Consider the following 22,625-nt stretch of genomic DNA (forward strand, 5'->3'; position numbering starts at 1 on the left):
AGGACATCAAGCTTGGTTTAGAGGGACAGCGAAAAAGAGGAAGGTCTTCAACCAGGTGGATTGACACAATGGCTGCAGCAATGGGGTCATGTGTAACAACAACTGTGAGAATGTTTGCAAGACCTGGCAGTACTTTGTTCTGTTGTACATAGGGTCACTATGAATTGGAACTAACTTGATGACACCTAATGACAACAATATACACATTGAACACTTTCATATTCTCTTGATGAATTAACCCTTTTAACATTATGAAATATTCCTGTTTACTTTGTCATATATTGATAGAGCCACTCCAGCTTTCTTTTGGCTAATGTTGGCATGGTATATCTTTTCATATCTTGTAACTTTTAACTTATCTTTATCTTCATATTTAAAGTAGGTTTCTTGTAAATAACATGTACTTATATTTTACTTTTTTTGTCCAGCCTGGCTCTGTCTAATTTTAATCATAGCGTTTAAACCATTTACATTAGTAAAAGGTGGATTTAAATCTACCAAATATTATTTGATTTTTATTAGTTCAATCTGGTCTTTTTCTAAACCATTTTTCTTGCCTTTTTTTGAATTAGTTGAATACTTTTTATGGTTTCCTTTTATCTCCATTATTGGCTTACTTGCTATATCTTATTTATTTATTTTTATAATGGTTGCTTTATGGTTTAAAATATATATTTAACTTTTTATGGTCTGTCTTCAAATACTATTATGCCAATTTCACATATAGTGTGTGAATCTTACTACAGTGTACTTCCATTTCTCCCTTCTGGCTTCTGAGCTATTATTAATTTTCCTTGTACAGATTCTGTAAAATTCATAGTATAATATTTTTGATTTAAAGAGCCAGTTACCTTTTGATGAGAGTAAAAAGTGAGAAAAATGTATATTTAGCCACATACTTATTATTTCCATATTTATTTCTTGATGTAAATACAGATCTTCAACTCTTATCAATTTTCCTCTTCCTGAAAGACTTTAACATTTCTTATAGTGTGTAACATTGGTGATAAATTCTGTCAGCTTTTGCTTACTGAGAAAGTCTTTATTTTGCTTCCATTAAAATATATATATATATTTCAAAATCTAGTGTATAGAATTTTAGACTGACAGTGTTTTATCCCCTTACAGTTCTTTAAATGAGTTGATCAATTGCCTTCTTCTTGAACGATTTTTGATGAGAAGACTACTGCCATTTTTAACCTTACTCTTCTGTATAAAATATGTCTTTTTTCTCTGGTTGCTCTTAAGCTTTTCTGTTCATCCTTAATGCTCAGCTAATTGATTATGAAAAACCTTTGTGTGATTTCCTTTATGTTTGTTCTGCTTGAGGTTTGTTGAGATTTTTAGATCTGTGAGTTTATAATTTTGACAAATTTGTGAAAGTTCTTTTAATTCCTTTTTTTTTTTCTGTCACTCTTCTCTGTTTTTCTTCTGGGACTCCAATATATATGCAGGTTAGACCACTTGTTATTGCTCCATTGTTCACTGATTATTAATTTTTTTCCTTCCTTTTTTTTTTTTTAAACTGTTTTATTTCTCTTCGTTTTTGGATAATTTCTAGCTCTATGTCTTCAAATTCAATGATTTATTCTTCTGCAGCATTTAGTATTTTTTATTTCAGATGTTGTATTTTTCATCTCTTCAAGTTCCATTTGGATCTTTTTTTATGGCCTGCAGTACTCTCTTCATCATACTCAGATTTACTTCTACCTTTTTGAACATAAGAAGCAGATCTATAATAGCCATTCTAACATCTTACTCTATTAATTCCATTATCTCTGTAATCTCTGAGTGTGTTTCTTTTAATCAATATTTCTCTGAGTTATGTTTCATATTTTGTTGCTTCTTTGTTTGCCTGGTAATTTTTGATTGGATGCCAGACATTGTAAATTTTACATTGTTGGGTGCTATAATTTGTTGTATTCCTTTAAATAATGTTGAACCTTTTTCTGACACAGTTAAATTACTTGGAAATGGTTTGTTCTGTTTTAGATTTGCTTTTAAGTTTTATTAGGGAAGGTCCAGAGGAGCTTTTTCTATATGGCTAATTAATCCTCCTATTAAGACAATATCCCTTTGAAGACTCTAATCAGTGATCCATTACTTACGGAGTCTTCTTTTTGTGTGGTGGGAACATATTCCCAGAACTATGTAGGCTCTGAGCATTACTTGGCTTACCATTTTCTGGTGGTTCTTTCCCTGACTTCTCACACATGTACAGACCAGTGCTTGGACAATATTTTGAGTGAACTTCTGTAGATTTCTAGAGTCTTTTTTTTTTTTTCTCTCTGCATCTCTCCATTCTTTAGTACTCAATCCCACAGTTTCTAGTTGCATTAGTTTCCCTGAAATCCAGTCTCTGTTTTCACAACTCACTAAAACTGGAGAGCTCTGTTTGGGTTCTTCCTTCATATGATGTTACCTGGAAACTTAGACAGTAAGCTGAGGCAATCATAGGGCCCACATTTGTTTTCATTTTCTCAGTTGTCGTGGTCTTTCATTGTTTGTTGCACAGTGTCTGAAAACTGTGGTTCAACATGCTTTATACAGTTTTCTAGTTGCTTAAGGCGACTTGATGGTGCTGGGTAAGGCGGGAGAATAAATCTGATCTCTTCATCATAGTTGCAGTGGAAATCTAAATAAGAGATAAGTTGTTTTCTAGTTTTTCAAGTTCACAGATGGAATGAAATTTTGTGTCAGGATGGGTCATGCCCCACATCTTACCTAAACTTGATATAAATGATTTAGATGCTGACACTTGGGATTTAGAGCTGATGGTATTTAGATGAGAGCCTGCACTTGAGGTGATGATATTATGGGTTAAGGCTTTGGGATTGTTGTAAGGATGGATGTGAATCTTTGGGGTCAGAGGGTAGACTGTGGATGGTTGAAATATGGCTCCCCAAAGATATCTGTGTTCTAATCCTTGGAACCTATGAATGTTATCTTATATGGCAAAACAATCACATCTTTGCAGATGTTATTAAGTTAAGGATCCTGAGATGGGAGATTATCATGGATTATCCAGATGGCCCCTAAATGCAATCACATGCATATTTATAAGAGGGACGCAGAGAGAATTTTGACACACTCAGAGACACAGAGGAGAAGGAGACGTGAATATGCAGCAGAGAGAGATTTGGCGACCCTGGCCTTGAAGATTAGAATGATATGGCCAGAATCCAAGGAATGCCAGCAGTCACTAGAAACTGGAAGAAAGGAGGAGTGGAATCTCTCCTAGGGTCTGTGTAGGGAGTGCAGCCTTGCTGACACCTTGATTTTCATCCAGGGAAATCTTTTGGGCTTCTGGCCTCTAGAACTGTAAGAAAATAAAATTCAGTTGTTTAAGCCTCCCTCCAAGTTTTTGGTTGTTAAAGCAGCCAGAGGAAACTAATAAAATTTTTATAGTTTTAACTCTTAGGTATAGGACTCTCATCCATTTTGAGTTATTTTTTTGTATATGGTGTGAGAAAGAGGTCAAACTTCACTCTTTTACATGTGGATATTTTTACTGAAAAGACTATTGTTTCATCATCGAATTGCCTTGGCAACATTATTGAACATCAACGGACTGTAAATGCAAGATTGCGTTTTTAGACTCTAAATTTTTTTCCATTCATCTATATGTCTATCCTTATGCTAGTACTATACTCTTTTGATTAGTAAATAAGTTCGTTAGTATTAATTATTAACTTTTGTAGTAAGTTTTGAAAGCAAAAAATGTGAGTTTTCCAACATTGTTCTTATTTTTCAAGAATGTTTTGGCCATTCTTGGTCCCTTGCATTTTCACATGAATTTTATGGTCAGCTTGTCAACTTCTTCAAAAAAGTTGTTGGCATTTTCATAGGGATTGTGTTGAATCTGTGGATGAATTTGGGGGTTATTGTCATTTTAAGAATATTAAGTCTTCCCATCCATGCCATGGGGTGTTTTTACATTTACTTAGGTCTTCCTTAATTTCTTTCAATGACTTTTTGTAGTTTTCACTGTACAAGTCTCACTTTTGTTAAATTTATCCTTAAGTATTTTATTCTTTTTGATGCTATTGTAAATGGAATGGTTTTCTTAATTTCATGTTTGGATTGCTCATTGCTGGTGTATTGAAATACATTTGATTTTTATATGTTGACCTTGTGTTCTGTAACATTTCTGAGCTCATTAGTTTTAGTATATTTTGGATTCCTTGTAATTTTCTGTATACAAGAACATGATATTAGCAAAGAGAGAGTTTTACTTTTTCCTTCCAGTTTGGATGTCTTTTGTTTCTTTTTTCTTTTTGCCTAATTTCCCCAGCTGGAACCTTCATTATAATTTTAACAGAAGTGGTGATAATAGACTCCTTGTCTGTTTCCTGATCTTAGAGAAAAAGCATTTCACCATTAAGTATGATTATAGACATGGGTTTTTCATAGATGGCCTTTTGTGTCATTTACTTTTCACTTAACTTTTCTGTGCCTCAGTTTTCCCATCTGTAAAAGAGAGATAATAATAGAATTCTACAGGGTTGTGTTGAGGTTTTTATCTGTATATATTTAAGGTTCATATCAGTTAGATTTAGTGCTTTAAGCAGAAACTACTTTGGGTATTTTAAGCAGTAAAGTATTTAATAAAGGGTTTTTTAAATTATGTACTTAGGAAGTTGTCATAAGGGCTAGAAAGCAAGCCTTTGACTGCCCTTCCGGGAAAGCCTCTTATAACAAGACTACTGAATTGGCCTGCCAGGAGAGTTGCTTCCTCTGTTATATTTAGGAAAATAGGACTTCAAGAGGCTGCTACTGGAACCATAAGTCAATAACTCACTGAGATCTAAGGTTCAGGAACCTGCCATCACCACTGTCACCACCACTACCATTAATACAACTGAAAGTTCCTGCATATTGGGAAACTGAGCCTATACGCTGCTGTCCCAACTCCTTATCAACATCTATAAAGCTGGAAACTGGTCACTGGCTTCTTTAAGCCTTGCTTGTCAGCAAGAAACATGCCAAAAACCACAGGAACATGATCTCTAGTTTGCTTCTCTTTCAAAATTTCAGCAGATTCCTTGCAATTGGTGGAACCTAATTTTTAAATCCAGTGTGCTTCTTTAGTTGCAAAGAAAACCTGGGAATATAGTTTTTAACTTTTGACTTCTGCAGTAGGTAAGGTACAATAGAAAAAGGTGGGAAGAAATGGTGAGTACAATAGAACAACACAGGAATTAAAGGAGAAAGAAGGTTTTCTTTGAATCACTCAATCATTTTTCAAAATTCTTCTTATTATTTTCATTTCATGGCCCACAAAATAAGTCATGAAATAATTGTTCTACTATCATCAATCGGAAATCTAATAATCAGATGCCAAGGCTATGTTCTTAAATGCTCCACAATTGCATTGAGGAAGTGTGTAATATCTCTAATAATATTCCCAGTGGATTAAGATTTTGTTTGGTGGTGTTGTAGAATAGCCATCTCTTGCCTTTTCATGTCCTCATGGTTTGCTGTCTTGTTCACCTGCGGAAGTGTCTGAGTTTGGCTCTTGTTGCTTTATTTCTTGATTTTGAATTCTGGTATTTATTTCACTCAGGTTTTGGCTTTTTTTTTTTTTTTTTAAATAAATTCTGGCCTTGGTAACAGACTTTGACTGTTACTTCTAATCTCTTCTTTTGCCTACCAGCCTGGGTCCGGCTTTCCCCAGTGCTTTTGTGGTGTTGACTCTTGACCTGACTCTGATATGGGTTTTGCTGTAGCCTAGCCTGTGACCCAATTCACTGCCAAATGTTATAGAAACCCCTTGATCTCTTTGTGTTTGTTTATTTGAAAAAGTTTCTATTTCATAAATGCAACATTTTGCAAATTTTAAAACATATTTTAAGGTATCAAATACTTTATATTTTGTTTACAGCACACAATCTTTTTTTCTTCCCAGGCATTTAAAAATCAGTGTACATTTCACAAGAAATTTATTTGACAACATTTTGATTTATTTATATTTGAATCATCAGAATGCTTAGCCTTAGTTGTTGTTAGTTGCCTTTGAGTGGGTTAGACTTATGGCAACCCCATATATGCAGAGTAGAACTGCACTGGATAGGTTTTTCGAGGTGGTGACCTTTGGGAAGCAGATCACAAGGTCTGTCTTTTGAGGTGCCTCTGGGTGGACTTGAACTGCCAACTTTGTGGTTAGCAGTCAAGTGCTTAATGATTTGCACCACCCAGGGATTTCATCTGTAAGACTTCAGAATTTTCTTTTTTCTTAGAAGCAGGATGTTGGATCTTGCCAGGAGTGAATTAATTTAATGCCCACATTCAAAGTTTGGTTTGAAACTTGGCACTTTGAATATAGAAAAGCATCTGTTTGATTTTGGGACTATTGCCACCTCTCATCCCTAATTTGAGAGAAAGAAAGACTTTTTACTTTTGATTACCCACACAAATTTCAAAGGAAATGATAGTTATGGGAACGCAAACAGTCAGGAAACACAAGTATAACACATTTCTTTTAAATTTTGTTTTTCTTTTCTGTTCTTTAGAACATTTGCTTGTTGTTTGTTTTGGTTCAATGTTTTTTTTTTCGTGGTAAAAAAATTTGCCATTTTAACTATTTTTATGTGCATGATTCAGGGACATTAGTTACATTCACCATGTTGTGAAATCATCACCATTGATTTTTATTTTATTTTATTATTTTTAAATTTATTTTTAATCTCAATCTTTTCACCAAAACTGAAGCCCCATAAGATTTCTTAGTCTAGAGACTGATAAATAGATAACAGTGTCAGCCACTTTCTGCAGGTGATTTGGCTTTTTATGTGGCATTTCATTCCACCTGTTACAAAAGAGTAGGTATTAATGCTTAAAAATTGTTTTTTGAATTACAAAAAAAGGAGTAATCACTGTTTAAAGGCGTATGTAAGCTACAATGAAATTTCATTATTTTGGGTTAAAAGAATGGATAAAAGACACAAGGACAATTAAAAATAGATTATAAAATCAGATATAAGACCAACCCAGTTGCTCCTTCATTTTGTCACTTTGAGTAGGGTTTATACTTCTAAGTCCTCTCAATTTCTTAAATCTAAGACATTAAAAAAAAAAAATTAAAGATGATATAAATCCTTTAATGACATAATCTATGACACACATATGTGTAATGTTATATTTTGGTGCATTCATCTATTCATTCTAGAAACATATCGAGTGCCTATTGTGTATCATAAAAAGCCCTGGTGGCACACTGGTTAAGTGACTAGCTGTTAACTGAAATGTCAGCAGTTCGAACCCACCAGCTGCTCTGTGGGAGAAAGATGTGGCAGTCTGCTTCTGTAAAGATTACTGCCTTGGAGACGTTATGGGGCAGTTCTACTCTGTCCTGTGGAGTCACTATGAGTCCACTCATTTTAAGAGGTTTTTATTGCATATCTAGTGTTGTAAAAGGGACCAGGAATACACTGTTGATGCTAGAGAAGACAGAAGCTAACTGTGTGGTGGGTGCTTTGATGAACTTTGGGGGATGGCAAGAAAATGTTTTCCAGAGAAAGTAACTACTGTTTTAGGGGGTAGAAGGAGCTAAGTAAGTGGAATAGTTGGGAAGAGAAGAGGTAAGGGAAAGGAAGTTTCTCTTCAGTCAAAAGAAAGAGAATAGCAGATACTGCTAAGGGTTTGTCAAACCCTGTTTCCTTTTCCTTCTGGGCATATGGGAGGAAATTACATTTCCTGCCTCATTGCAGTTACATGGGGCCATGTGACTGTTATGGCCAATGGAATGTGGAAAGAAGTGATTCCTGCTATTTCCAGGTCTATCCCATAAGAAATCCTCCTGTGTGATCCAGCATGCTCTCTCTCTTCTTTCTTTTATGGGATGGGTGCAGATGATCTAACTAAAATCTCCAAGGCTTCAGAGCAGTGGTTCTCACAGTTAGCATGCAGCAAAATTGAAGACCATGCCCAGGGTCACTCTTCCTCAAAGGGGTTAATAGGGAATTAAGTCCTATAAAAATGATTTTTTTTTAAATGATTTTAAGGACTTTTGTCAATTCTTGCAAGGATGGTACATAGCTGCCATCACTATAGATGTGTAGGATATGGTCAACTCATTGTATATAGTGGAGATCTAAGTGCTTTAGGGCTTAATTCTCTCATGGCACCCCAGTTGAAAGGGCTGCCCTAGAGGATATTAGATCCACTGAATGAAAGGAGTTTGGGTCCCTGAATGACTGAGTGGAGCAGAGAACCACTGCTGGCCTGCACTGGATTGTGACTTGAGTAAGAAACAAACCTTAAATGGGTCATGTGACTGAAATGTTGGAGTTATTTGTTATGTCAGTTAGCCTACCATAACTAATATAAAAAGCATGTGCAATATGTTGTGGCTACAAGAAGAACAGAGAATTAAGAACTTCCCATAATTTATTCTACTTGGAATAATGATCGAGTATTTGCTTGGGGTTGGGTTGAGCTGGAGGAGAAGAGATGTGGTTAAGGTTCAGGCTGGACAAGTAGGCAGTGGCCAGATTATCAAGAGTCTTGTATGCCTTGCTAGGCAGTTTGGGATTTATCCTGAAAGTGATGGGATGCCATTTAATATGAGACTTTGCACTGGCCAGAGAGTTAAAAAATTGCCAAACTTCTGAATACTGCTTTCAAGTACATCTTTTGTAATCAGGTGGAACTAAGGACCTAATGGGAGCCAAAACCAAAAAACCAAACCCAGTGCCGTGGAGTCAAAACCGACTCATAGCGACCTTGTAGCTAATGGGAGCAGAAACTTAAAATGATGACCACATTTTGCTCTGCAATGACAATAGCAGGATAAATGCATAATTAAACTGGTGAAGGTTTCCTTTACCTGGCTGGGAATCAGGTTATATTTGCCATTCATTTTAAATGACCACCTGCCCTGGAAATGTTCAGAGAAGGCAGGTAAGAAGTACTGCTAAAACCAGCATGTTTATATATATATATATTTTTCTATGCTGTTACACAATTGATGTATCAGCATACTGAGCCAAGCAGAGCAACAAAACAATACAATTAGGAATAGTAAGCCTAGGGCAACAACAGCTACTCCTGCTTTATGTAGATACCTCAGTGTTAGAATCTGAAGTAGAATCCTGAGTGAGCACCATCCTCTGGATGTTCATTCAGTTAGGAATATTAGTGCAAAGATGAAAAATCAGGAGGGGCTGCTACTCTTCACCTTCACCTCAAAGTGTAATGGTACTTAAATGGGACCTCTTGTGCCTAATTTTGCTTGGCTTTTGTTTTTAGTGGTCAATTTATTTTTGATGTCTGAAAAGTGGGGATGACTATATAAATCTACAGACATGCACACACAAACATAGTTTCATAAGCTTATATTGTTCTCTTGGGTTGAAAGTTAGGAAAGGAAAAAACAAAAAACTTTGGGAAATGCTAGTGTACTTCCTTCTAGGAAGCTTAATGACTATCCAGAAGGAAACCTAAGAAATTAGGAAGCAAGTTTTCCTGAGTGTTTCTCTAAGTCATATTTTCCAATCTATTATGAAAAACCTGAATAGGGCAGTCATTTTTAGATGGCTTTGACCTTTAACAAGAAGGAGCCAATTACATTCAACACTATCTAGTTCACAATCTGTCATGGTGCTGACTGGGCCTGCTTTCCTTGAGAAAGCTTATATTTGTTCTTTCTTGCTTCTATGGGCCTTGCCGCTGATGATTCCTCTAATGCAGGAAGCTTCACTTGCAAAGAATCATATACGGAACCAGGCTTCCTTCCTCAGAAGCAGGATGGATGAAGGACAGAAGATTGACCAGCCACATCACACGATTATGCTGCATTCATATGGGCGTTTCCTGGATCTGTCTGCGAAGGGATCTGTATGGTGTGGAGAAGTTACCCAGCAGCTCCGTGTTTGTTTTCACATTGAAAGCAGGTGTACCACCTGTCACTTGCCTCCCAGAAATGTTTGTAGAGTTGATGAAGTCATATACTTGAGGTTGATCACCTATTTCCTAAAAAGAGGTGGGTGTGAGATTATTAACTCCTCAAAGAGTCATTCTAAAATGATTAGTAATTAAAGAGTTATTTACTGTTGATTTCTAGGGAAGTTTTCCTATAAAAATATTGATTTTGCCTGTGGAATGGTCTCTACCATACAAGTAAAATTTCTCTTGTGGCTTTATAGGAAAACTGGAAATGATCAGAGATTAAACTGATCCCTAAGCAGAAGCTCTTCCAAGGAAAAATGTGCAACACAGTGAATTGATTACAAGCATGAGTTTGGAGCCAAACTGTCTTGAGTTCAAAGCTCAGTACTTGCCATCTGACCCAGGGCAAGTCTCTTAACCTTTCTTTTTTTAGATTAAAAAAAAAAAGAATTAGTTTCTTACTAAACAATCTGTATACATATTGTTCTGTGACCTTGGATGCCAATCCCACGATGTGACATGTCAACATTCTCCCCTTCTCGACCTTTGGTTCCCTATTTCCATTTGTCCAGTTTTCCTGTCCTCTCCCACCTTCTGGTCCTTGTCCCTGGGCTGGTGTGCCTATTTAGTCTCGTATACAATATTATTGTATTATTATTTATTTTATGGGCCTGCCTAATCTTTGGCTGAAGGGTGAACCTCATGAGTGACTTCAGTACTGAGTTAAAAGGGTGAGCAAGGGCCATCCTCTCGGATTTCTCCAGTCTCCATAAGGATTAGAATTTTGTTCTACATTTTTCTCCAGCTCTGTCTGGGACAGTCTACTGTGATTCCTGTCAGAGCAATTGGTGGTGGTAGCTGGGCACCATCTAGTTGTGCTGGACTCAGTCTGTGGAGGCTGTGATAGTTGTGGTCCACTAGTCCTTTGGACTAATCTTTCCCTTGTGTCTTTGGTTTTCTTCATTCTCCCTTGCTCCAGTCAGGGTGGGACCAGTGGAATATCTTAGATGGCCACTCACAAACTTTTAAGATCCCATATGCTACTTACCAAAGTAGGATGTAGAACATTTTCCTTATAAACTATGTTATGGGAATTGAGCTAGATGTCCCCCAAGACCATGGTCCCCAGTCCTCAGTCCAGTAATTCGGTCCCTCGAGGAGTTTAGATGTCTCCTTGAAACTTCTATGACTTTGCCTTGATCAGGTTGTGTTGACTTCCCAAGAAGTCAAGAGCTAGTTTCAGAGTCTCTTTTGACATCCATTTTGGTCTTTCTTTCCTGTGTTTTTTTTAATGACCTCTTGCTTTCTTCACGTATGATGTCCTTGATGTTATTTCGCAACTCATCTGGTCTTTAGTCATTAGCGTTCAATGTGTCAAATCTATTTTTGAGATGATCTCTAAATTCAGGTGGGCTATACTCAAGGTGGTACTTTGGCTTTCGTGGACTTGTTCTAATATTCTTCAGTTTCAGCTTGAACTAGCCTGTGAGCAATTGATGGTCTGTTCCGTAGTTGGCCCTGACCTTGTTCTGACTGATGTTATTGAGCTTTTCCATCTTCCCTTTTCACAGATGTAGTCGAGTTGATTCCTGTGTATTCCATCTGGTGAGGCGCACATGTATAGTTGTTGTTTATGTTGTTGAAAAAAGGTATTTGCAATAATGAATAAGTCCTTGGTCTTGCAAAATTCTATCATGCAATCTCCAGCTTTGTTTCTATCACCAAGGCCATAATTTTCCAATCCTTCACCTTTGTTTCCAACTTTTGCATTCCAATCACCAGTAATTATCAATGCATCTTGATTCCATATTTGATCAATTTCAGAATGCAGAAGTTGGTAAAAATCTTCAATTTCTTCATCTTTGGCTTTAGAGGTTGGTAAGTAAATTTGAATAATATTTGTATTAACTGGTCTTCCTTGAACATTTTTTTCCTTGTAGGCGTATGGATATTATCCTATCACTGATAATGTTGTACTTCAGGATAGATCTTGAAATGTTCTTTTTTTACAATGAATGGGGTGCCATTCCTCTTCAATTTGTTATTCCTGGCATAGTAGAACATATGACTGTCTGATTCAAAATGGCCAATACCAGTTCATTTCAGCTCACTAACGCCTAGGATATGGATAGATTTTTATGTGTCCCATTGCATTTTCTATGATTTCCAATTTTCCTATATTCATACTTCATATATTCCAAGTTCTGATTTTCAGTGGGTGTTTGCAGCTGTTTTTTCTCATTTTGAGTCATGCCACATCAGCAAATGAAGGTCCCTAAAGCTTGACTCTATCCATGTCATTAAGGTCAACTCTACTTTGAGGAGGCAGCTCTTCCCCAGTCACATTTTCAGTGCCTTGTAAACTGAGGGGTTAACATTCCAGCAGTAGTGTATTAGACAATGTTCTGCTGCTGTTCATAAGGTTTTCACTGGCTAGCTTTTTTCAGAAGTAGACCACCAGGTCCTTCTTCCTAGTCTGTCTTAGTCTGAAACCTGTCTGCCATGGGTCACCCTGCTGGTATTTGAACACTGGTGGTGTAGCTTCCAGCATCACAGCAACAGGAAAGCACCTATAGTAGGACAAGCTGACAGACCCGTGGGGGTATGTATGCATGTATGTATGTATGTATCTGTCTGTCTTTCTGTCTCTCTATCTTCCATATTGGAAAACAAATCCTGTTGGATATAAGGCCTTTACTTATGTTTAGAACCCCTTCCTTATTTTCTCATGGAGTATTCTAGGTATTAAAAGTAATCATGATAATCAGTTTCCTGGGTTATTAACACATCTTTTTGCATGGCTATTGCCTTCCCAATAACTGTAAATTTCCGGTCTGTCTGTAAAATTTCTCATCTGTAAAATCTGTCCCTCTTTTTATGTATTAAAAGATTTATGATAGTCACTGTTCTCTTAAGAAAAATTTACTTCTGCTAGAGCTGACCCATTTCTCGGTGGGCACTCCTAGAATATTTGATCAAGATGGTTCCTAGAAATCATATGACTAGGAGCATAAATGCAGGGATGGAACTCAGAGAGAAAAATGGAGGAACACGTATATTAATATGATTAGAGTAACTTCAAACAGGTAAATATTTAACAGCATGCCAATGTCTTACTAGGCATATAGTTAGCCTTCACAGAGCAAATAAATCCCATTACTTTTTCTGATCTCCTCAGTCTCCTTGCTTTCAGGCTAAATTGTACCTCATCATTCCAAACAGATGAATGCCTGATCAGTTTTTGTGTGTGTGTGTGTGTGTGCTGGACTTTCATCAACTTAAGTTTAAATTTCCAAAGATACAGTGATTTTGGGATTTATGATGATCTTTTTTGTTTGAGACTACTTTAAATGAAATCACAAAGTAGTGTGCAGCAAGGTGAAATTGGGTTTTATTTGTTGGTTGGTTTGTTCAGGCATTTTTTGTTTAGTACGTTATTGGCCTTTAGTTTCTTCCTCTGAAAATTTGAGGTTTCAACAAGACAATCCTTTCCAGAAACAGAAGTCTATGAAAATTTTAAAGAATTCTTAAAAATTATAGATCTTTAAATTTTTATGATATATATATATATAAAACCCAGTGCTGTCAAGTCGATTCTGACTCACAGCGACCCTATAGGACAGAGTAGAACTACCCCATAGAGCTTCCAAAGAGCACCTGGTGGATTCAAACTGCTGACCTCTTGGTTAACAGCCATAGCACCTAACCACTATGCCACTAGGGTTTCCATATATATATATATATACTGCTATGGGAAAAGATCTGTAAGATCTATTTTATCCTTTCAACTCAAATGAAAGGGACTGAATTCTCAAGCATGACGTTGCCATCTGTGCCTTTTCCTACATGGTTAATAATGGTTTTAGTAGACCAGGTGAAGTTAGAAATTTGTTAGAGAAAGAATGACATCATTGTACAACTAAATGTGTATATTCATAAAGCTACTGGGGCAACAACTTATCACTATAAAATAGGAGATAAATGTTTCTCTTTCCTTTTGTTCCCCTGGACTCCAGTCTTACACTAATAATAACTGCTACTAGTTTTTTTTAGGCATTTGGTGTGTGCTGGGCACTGTGCTGAGTGTTTTATGCTCTTTATTTCTCTTTTAGTCTTTACAAGACCTATGACATGGATGTAATAGTGTACTTACTAAGCCATAGTTGAGGGCACTGGAACTTGGAGAGATTAAGTAAATAACACACAGCCAGTATTAGTGTTGGGAGTCTATCCCATCTCAGTAGACAACTCTTTAGCCGCAAATAATTTAGTGATATTTCTCACCTTCATTGCTTTGGTTATGATGTTCTCTTTGCCTACCGTGTTCATCCTCTACCTCTGCATGTTGAAAATCGACATGTCCTTGAAGACCCAACTGAAAGTTACCTCTTCTTTGTAAACTTCTATTGGCCTAGTCAGAGTTAAGCATTCCCTCTTCAGTGCTCCCTCCCGTGAAACTTATATGTATTTTAATGTACTAATACTTTTATGGAATGAACAAATCAAATCTTGTAGTATAACTATTAGTGTCCATGTTTGCCTTTCCCACTAGAACACAAGGAACCTGAAGGATAAGACTGACCATTTACTGCAAATTCCTTGAGGGCAAAGACAGCGTCTTAATCATTTGTGTGATTATTTACATTTATTTGTATCTCATCTTGTTTTAGAGAGGGTTTAAGAATACAGAAAATATAATCAGATAGCATAAGAAAGAAAGCAAAGGCAAGGGCATGAAGTGGAATCAGGAAAGAGAGTTAACAACGCTTACCATAATGATCAACATATGAATTTATTTTGAAAACAAGTTTTCTAGCAGCTCACTTATTCCTTTTGTATTCTTAATGCCAAGAGCAGGGTCTGGCATATACAGGAATTGTTAAATACTTACATACCAGATCTGGACCCCCCTGTGTTTCTAGAGAAAGAGTAAGCACAATGTGCCGTCAAAATTCTCTGGTCTAGCAAAATGTTCATTAAGACAGTCCCTAAATCTGAATCAACTTTGCACAGTCAGATTTTTTCAGAAATCATTTGAATCCAGCCTAAAGCTATGTCTGTACACAGAAATTAAAGTGAAGGACTAAGGTAACCATGCAGATAATTAAGAAAAAAAAAATCTACCTTTTACTTTAAGGATATTTTTCTTTTGTTTGTGGAATTATTGGCTAACTGCAAGGATTCCTTTACTTTGTCAGCTTAGCAGTGTAGTTCAAACCAGTTGATCTGCATGAATCATTTAGGTTTTGTCACAAAGTCAGGCAAATATGTACAAAGTTTGGATGACAGAGACAATTCTTTCGGCCTTCTGACTGATTTTAATTCATTCTTACCACACAGTCCAATGTTCTCAACTGATTTCTAGCTTTTCATTTCACTCTGATCTGTGTAGACTCTCCCTAGCTTTTCCATGCTTAATTGTTCCACATGAGAAATTCATTTTTTAAACAAGAATAAAGGCATGACTTATCTATGCTAAAATGACAAATGAATTTGGACCATTAAAAATCCAGCTTGCGAGCAGCCAGCCAAGATACAATTGGTCTCTATTCTCCTAGAGCAGTTGAAGAAGGAGATTCAGGAATTGGAAATAGAAATGGTCTAACTGTGTTCATGAACCACGACTGCCTCCTTTGCTATGAGACCAGAAGAAATGGGTGGTACATGGCTGGCTACCAGTACTGAATGTTTTGATTGAGGACCCAATAGCTATGAAACAGAACATCAAATTCCTATGGAAATCAGACTTACTGGATCCATTTAGACTGGGGGAATCTTGAATCTATTGCCTTGAAATATTCTTTAAACCTTGAACCAAAATTATCACATGGAGTTCTCTGTAAACAAAACAATAGTTTAGCTCAATTGATAATGTCTTGAACTTTTCACTCTTTTAAATAATTATCTATTATGATCAAGGTGACAACAGTATATCTAAAGCGCAGATGAGAACTTTAAGGGGCATAGGGAGTAGTTAATGGTGGGGAAAAATATAGGTAGAGATAATGAGAATGGTGACACAATGTGAAGAATGTAACCAATGGCATTGATAGGTACATGTAGAAATTGTTGAATGGGTATATGTTTTGTTGTGTATATTTTCATTAAAAAAAAAAAAAATCCACGTTGATATCCAGGGAGATTTTCTGGGATTGAACAAAAGGAAGCCGGCCCAAACCAGAAATTCCTTCTTATAGTCAGGCCATTCTAGGCCAAAGTAAACCTCAAATCCTTATTGCAGTCAGTACAACATATCATATTAAGATAGTAATTTAAGCTTTTTGCAACGGGTTTGCCGCCAGGACACAGGTGTTGGTGAAAACTATTGCAAAGTCAAAGCCAAAATGGGAAAGGAAAAGACCCACATCAACATCATCGTCATTGGACACGTAGAATCAGGCAAGTCCACCACTACTGGTCACCTGATCTACAAATGCGGTGGGATCGACAAAAGAACCATTGAAAAACTTGAGAAGGAAGCTGCTGAGATGGGAAAGGGCTCCTTCAAGTATGCCTGGGTCTTGGATAAACTGAAAGCTGAATGTGAGCGAGGCATCACCACTGATATCTCCCTGTGGAAATTTGAGACCAGCAAGTACTATGTGACCATCATTGATGCCCCAGGACACAGAGACTTCATCAAAAACATGGTTACGGGAACATCACAGGCTGACTGTGCTGTCCTGATTGTTGCTGCTGGTGTTGGTGAATTTGAAGCTGGTATCCCCAAGAACAAAAAAAAAAAAAAAAATCCCCAAGAACGGGCAGACCCGTGAGCATGCCCTTCTGGCTTACACACTGGGTGTGAAACAACTAATTGTTGGTGTTAACAAAATGGATTCCACTGAGCCACCCTACAGTCAGAAGAGATACGAGGAAATCATTAAGGAAGTCAGCACCTATACTAAGAAAATTGGCTACAACCCTGACACAGTAGCATTTGTGCCAATTTCTGGTTGGAATGGTGACAACATGCTGGAGCTAAGTGCTAACGTGCCTTGGTTCAAGGGATGGAAAGTCACCCGTAAGGATGGCAATGCCAGTGGAACCACACTGCTTGAAGCTCTGGATTGCATCCTGCCACCAACTCGTCCAACTGACAAGCCCCTGCATCTGCCTCTCCAGGATGTGTACAAAATTGGCAGTATTGGTACTGTCCCTGTTGGCAGAGTGGAGACTGGTGTTCTCAAGCCTGGCATGGTGGTCACCTTCGCTCCAGTCAACGTCACCACTGAAGTAAAGTCTGTTGAAATGCACCATGAAGCTTTGAGCGAAGCTCTCCCTGGGGACAATGTAGGCTTCAATGTCAAGAATGTCTCTGTCAAAGATGTTCGTCGTGGCAACGTAGCTGGTGACAGCAAAAATGACCCACCAATGGAAGCAGCTGGTTTCACTGCTCAGGTGATCATCCTGAACCACCCAGGCCAAATCAGTGCTGGCTACGCACCTGTGCTGGATTGTCACACAGCTCACATTGCTTGCAAGTTTGCTGAGCTCAAAGAGAAGATTGATCGCCGTTCTGGTAAGAAGCTAGAAGATGGCCCACAATTCTTGAAGTCTGGTGATGCTGCCATCGTTGACATGGTTCCTGGCAAGCCCATGTGTGTTGAGAGCTTCTCTAACTATCCTCCTCTGGGTCATTTTGCTGTTCATGATATGAGACAGTTGCTGTGGGTGTCATCAAGGCAGTGGACAAAAAGGCAGCTGGAGCTGGCAAGGTCACCAAGTCTGCTCAGAAAGCTCAGAAGGCTAAATGAATGTTACCCATAACACCTTCCACCCCAGTCTTAATCAGTGGTGGAAGAACGGTCTCAGAACTGTTTGTCTCAATTGGCCATTTAAGTTTAATAGTAAAAGACTGGTTAATAATAACAATGCATCGTAAAACCCCCGGAAGGAAAAGAATGTTTTTGTGGACCATTTGTTTCTTTTTTTGTGTGGCAGTTTTAAGTTATTAGTTTTTAAAATCAGTACTTTTTAAATGGAAACAACTTGACCAAAAATCTGTCACAGAATTTTGAGACCCATTAAAACGAAGTTTAACGAGAAAAAAAAAAAAGATAGTAATTTAAGTAAGGTACCACATAAAATATGGAACATTATTATTATCTTCTCACTTAACTCAAGAGGATCTGCCTTTATTCTTTAAGCGAATGCTGATGAGCTTAGCACGTTTATATGACCAACTGGTAGGACTTACTGAAATGAAAACCAATGTTTTACTTGGGATTGATATATAAATATATTAGTAAGAAATGGTATTAATTCACTTATTGCTTTCTTTTTCTCTTATAGGAAGATGAAAAATAAAGTTCTTCTTGAATGAAAGTAGAAACAAAGATCAACATTTATCGAATAAAAGGCATTGAGCCTAAGAATGGAATTTGTTGGACCTACTCATAGAATCTGGGCAACCAGCCTATTATCTTGAGTCTTCACCTCAATTTATTTTAGAAGCTACATAATAGTTTATGACTCTTTTTTGCTTTTAGGAAAAAAGGGAATAAGAGGACTCTTTATAACTCTCCCATTTATTTATTTTAGGATGTGTTGTTTACTATTAGCATTACCATTTAGAACTATTATTTCCCAGTTTTAGTTCAATTTACATCTATTAGATGTAAAGATAGAGCAGTTTTTACCCCCTGATGGAAATGAAAAATGGTGACTGTTAATGTCTTTCAGCACAATTACTGTGCTTGTTATGATGATTAGTTGAACTCATTGGAACAGATATAATGGCTAACTTTAGCTATGTCTACAGAATGGCAGTATGCAGATCATTTGCTGAAAAAAAAAGTACAATAGCATTCAGTACATCTGACTTGATTTTTATTATAAACAATAAAATATATCATTAAAGAGGCTACTATTTGATTTTTATGTACTCCATCTGATCAGCTGGACTGGAGATTGTAGAGTGCAGATGTCCACTTGGGTTTCAACACATGCGTGCTCTGTCTCTCTTTTCTTTTCTTCTCCTAGTTGAATAGTTCTGTTTATGTTACTTGGGAAAGGATAGCCACCATAATATGAAGCATCATTACTAGATCTAAATGATGCCCGATTCAGAAGGATCCACGAAAGGTAGAGTATTGACAGGAGAAACTCAGCAAACTTGGCACACAGTATAGGAAGAGACCCTAATCAGTGTGTTGGATCTATTTAATCACAATCAGAGATAGTAATTGACTTGGATGCAGCCTACTAAGTACTTGGCACAGATCTGGAAAACATAATGCAGAGCAAAGACTGACTAAAAGTTGCTTCAAGGGCCTTAGACTAGGGATCACATTTCTTCTGTGACAAAACTACATTATAATCTGACGTCTTTCCTCTTGGGCTACCTAGACACACTTCTCTTATTGTGAAAATGAATACACATGAACAGCAGAGGTGTACGTTCCTGATGTTTTCTGTGCCTTTCTAGGCAGGTAGAGGAGGCTGTGTAAAGAAGTTTAGTGACTCATGCTGTCTACACACCCATCACTGGGTTTCAATTTGTCACCTGAAAACTAATGTGCTCTGACAGCTGAAGTTCTAATATTGGCTGAGCTGTGACCAGATTAGTTCAACCTTAGTGTATCCAAACAGTCTGGGAACTTGGGTCCTGATAAAAGAATGAGTCATCAAATAACCTCTGGGTTTTGAGGTTGTGGTAGGCAACAACATACTGAGTTTCATTCCTTTGGTCTACTTAGTGAGTCTGACTTATTTTCTGGGTCTTTTGCGAAGCACTCTCTTGCCAGCTTTAGATCCCTAAATTGTCCACACCAACTATACTGATGCTGTTGCTGCTCCTACATGATTTTGAGGCTTTTCGAGAGGTGAAGGTAATTGTTCCAATAGTGACACCTTTCACTGCCAGACCACATGTGATTCTGGTCTTTAGTCCACAAGAGGCTGCAGTGGTTTGGAAACTCTAGCGCTATGCGCAGTTGAATCTCATCATAAGGACTTATCTGCTCTATTGCCAAGATGCCAGTAGAGCAAGATCAGTGCTCCCAATTTGTTGATGACCCTTTCTACCCCTTCATAGAAGTGTTCTCATTAGTGGAACGCTGCCCACTTTGTGTCTTCTGTTCCACCACTGAGCTAGGCCAAGGACTTTGTGAGATTCTCTAAGAGATTATTAACTCTGTCATGATTGGGAGAGTTGGAGACCAAGCATCAGCATCCACAAACCCTCCTACAGGCTCTGTGGGTGTCGCCACCTGGAGCACATCCTAACCTAATTTATTCCTACAGGAGTTCAGAATCCATCTGTTATTTCAGTAACCTAAATTCATGACTAACTTTTTTGGTCTGGAAAATCAGTGCGTCAGAAAAGCAGCTTTCACCTCTCAGTGGTCAGCTACAGCGTCTGCACACCATGCTGGCTTTAGCTTAATTCCAAACATTTGTCGATACCTACTGTATTTCAAGTATTTAAAATAAACATACATGTTTGTGTATATACTTGAGGATATTATTTCAAAGTGAGAGACAGTCTTAGTTTCAATTCGTATCAAGCATTTAGGAAAAAACATTGGTATGAGATGTTTTATAATTATGAGTGTATTTACTCAGCTTCAGTTTTGTGCCAACTACCTTTCTAACTGTGAGGATAGAGCAGTGAACAAAACAGGCAGATAAACACCTTAATGCAGCTTACATTCTATTAGGGGACAGATGATAAAATATGTAAGTAAAATTCATGGTATGTTAGATGGTTGATGAGTGTTATTGAGAAAAATAAATCAGAGAAGGGGTTGTGTGTGGTGTTTCAGTTTTAAAATAAGGTGTTCAAAAAAGGCCTCACAGAGAAGGTAACATTTGAGCAAAGACCTAAAGAAGGGGAGCAAATAGCATCCCTGCAAAGGGGATGGCAAATGAAGAGAAGTGTGCCTGGCACATCAAAGTACAACACGGAATGGAGTGTACAAGGGCGAGTCTTGTAGGAGGTGAGGTCTGAGCACTAATGAGGGGAGGGGATAGGTTGGAGAGGATTGATTATTGTTGTTGTGGAGCCCTCATAGTGCAGTGGTTAAGAGCTCTGGCTGCTAACCAAAAGGTTGGCAGATCAAATCTGCCACCTGCTCCTTGGACACCCCATGGGACAGTTCTGCTCTGTCCTATAGCGTTGCAATGGGTCAGAATTGACTTGATGGCAATGGGTTTGGTGTGTTTTTTTTTTTGGGAGTTAGTTGATGTATTTGTGTGTGTTAACCCTGTTGGAATACTGTGTCAATTCTTGTGAAGGATTGGCTGCCAAGGGAAATTTATAGATAAAATTTCTAATATCTATAAAATCATTCCACATGTCAGTATGTCTATGCAAGGCCATATTGGTTCAGTACATACAGTTTTACTTTGTCTTCCAAAGACTGTGATTTGGCAGCTGAGCAAGAACAACTAGTTGTGAATTTGCCACTATAAATTTTTTTAAGAACGTTTTTACTTAAAAACAAACACACAAAAAACTGCTTTTTTTTTGCTTGCATATTTTGAGACATATCTAACACTTATTTTTTCTACTGGAAGCAATAAATAAGACAATTTTGGGTAAAAATCTCAAAACACATTGAAGAGAACAGTTTTGGGGGTAAGGGAATATATTTTTGGTGATAGCGTTATATATGGATATGGATAGGTAGAGACAAAATTGCTTTAATCTGTGTTTTACTTATCAATTATCTCAGTATTCAAATCTCATGGTAACTGACTGCATCCTTACAGTTTTGTTCCAAGAAAATTCACTGTCCTGGATGTTTCTCTTTCTTTTTTGTTTTATCATTTTTAAATGTGCCTATTTATTTGGACTCCTAGCATTGAATGATCACTGTTACCGATAATTATTTGCTTTTTTCAACTTTCAAAAATATTTACTATTTATTTAAATTAATTTTCACATAAGAAATTCATCATAATATTTTGATTTTAATACCTTCATATATTACAGAGTATAAGACTAAAAGTGAAAATTTCAATCATCTTTCCTTTAGTACTGCTCCCTTCTTCCAAAATACTAATAATTTGGATTATATCTTTCTAGACTTTTTTTTGTGCATTCACCTACATGTATGTGTACATATGCATATAAAGTCAGAGAACATACCATGAGTCATGTTCTACAACTTACCTTTTTCACTAATTGACATGACTTGGTGAAAGTTTTCCTGCCACTTCTTTTTAATTGTTGTATAGTATTCCATAGAATGGATGGAGCCCTGGTGACACAGTGGTTAAAAGCTTGGCTGCTATTCAAAATGTTGGCAGTTTGAATCCACCAGTTGTTCCTCGGACACCCCATGGGGCAGTTCTACTCTGTCCCATAGGGCCACCGTGTGTTGGAATCGACTCCATGGCAATGAGTTCGGTTTGTTTTGGATATATGTATGTATGTATATACATGTGCGTATCACACACATACAATTTATTTAACCATTTCCCTTTTGATGATTACTTGGATTGTCAAACACTTTTCTTTTTAGAAGCAGTGATGAACAGTCAATATCTTTATAGTTTCACCTTTGGGTCAAATGCATATATTTCTCCAGGCCAGAAAGTAAAGGGGAGTTTCTGGTTTGAAAGACATGAACATTTTAATAGATACTGAACCTTCCCCCTTTTTCTACTTCCTTTACGGGTCAGCTTAAAAATATATACACTAACATAATAAATTTCCATGGTATAAATTCATATACTAAGGAAAGATATGATGTTAGAGTTAGCATACTCTCTGTTCTCTGAATACT

At 37.2% G+C, this 22,625-nt stretch overlaps 1 pseudogene; it reads left to right on the forward strand.

Moving 5' to 3' along the window:
• Positions 1 to 16,217: 16,217 nt before the first annotated feature.
• Positions 16,218 to 17,772, forward strand: LOC126081848 (elongation factor 1-alpha 1-like; annotated as a pseudogene).
• Positions 17,773 to 22,625: the final 4,853 nt, after the last annotated feature.

This window comes from Elephas maximus, chromosome 1 (genome assembly GCF_024166365.1).
Source record: "Elephas maximus indicus isolate mEleMax1 chromosome 1, mEleMax1 primary haplotype, whole genome shotgun sequence".
NCBI classification, from domain to species: Eukaryota; Metazoa; Chordata; class Mammalia; order Proboscidea; family Elephantidae; genus Elephas; species Elephas maximus.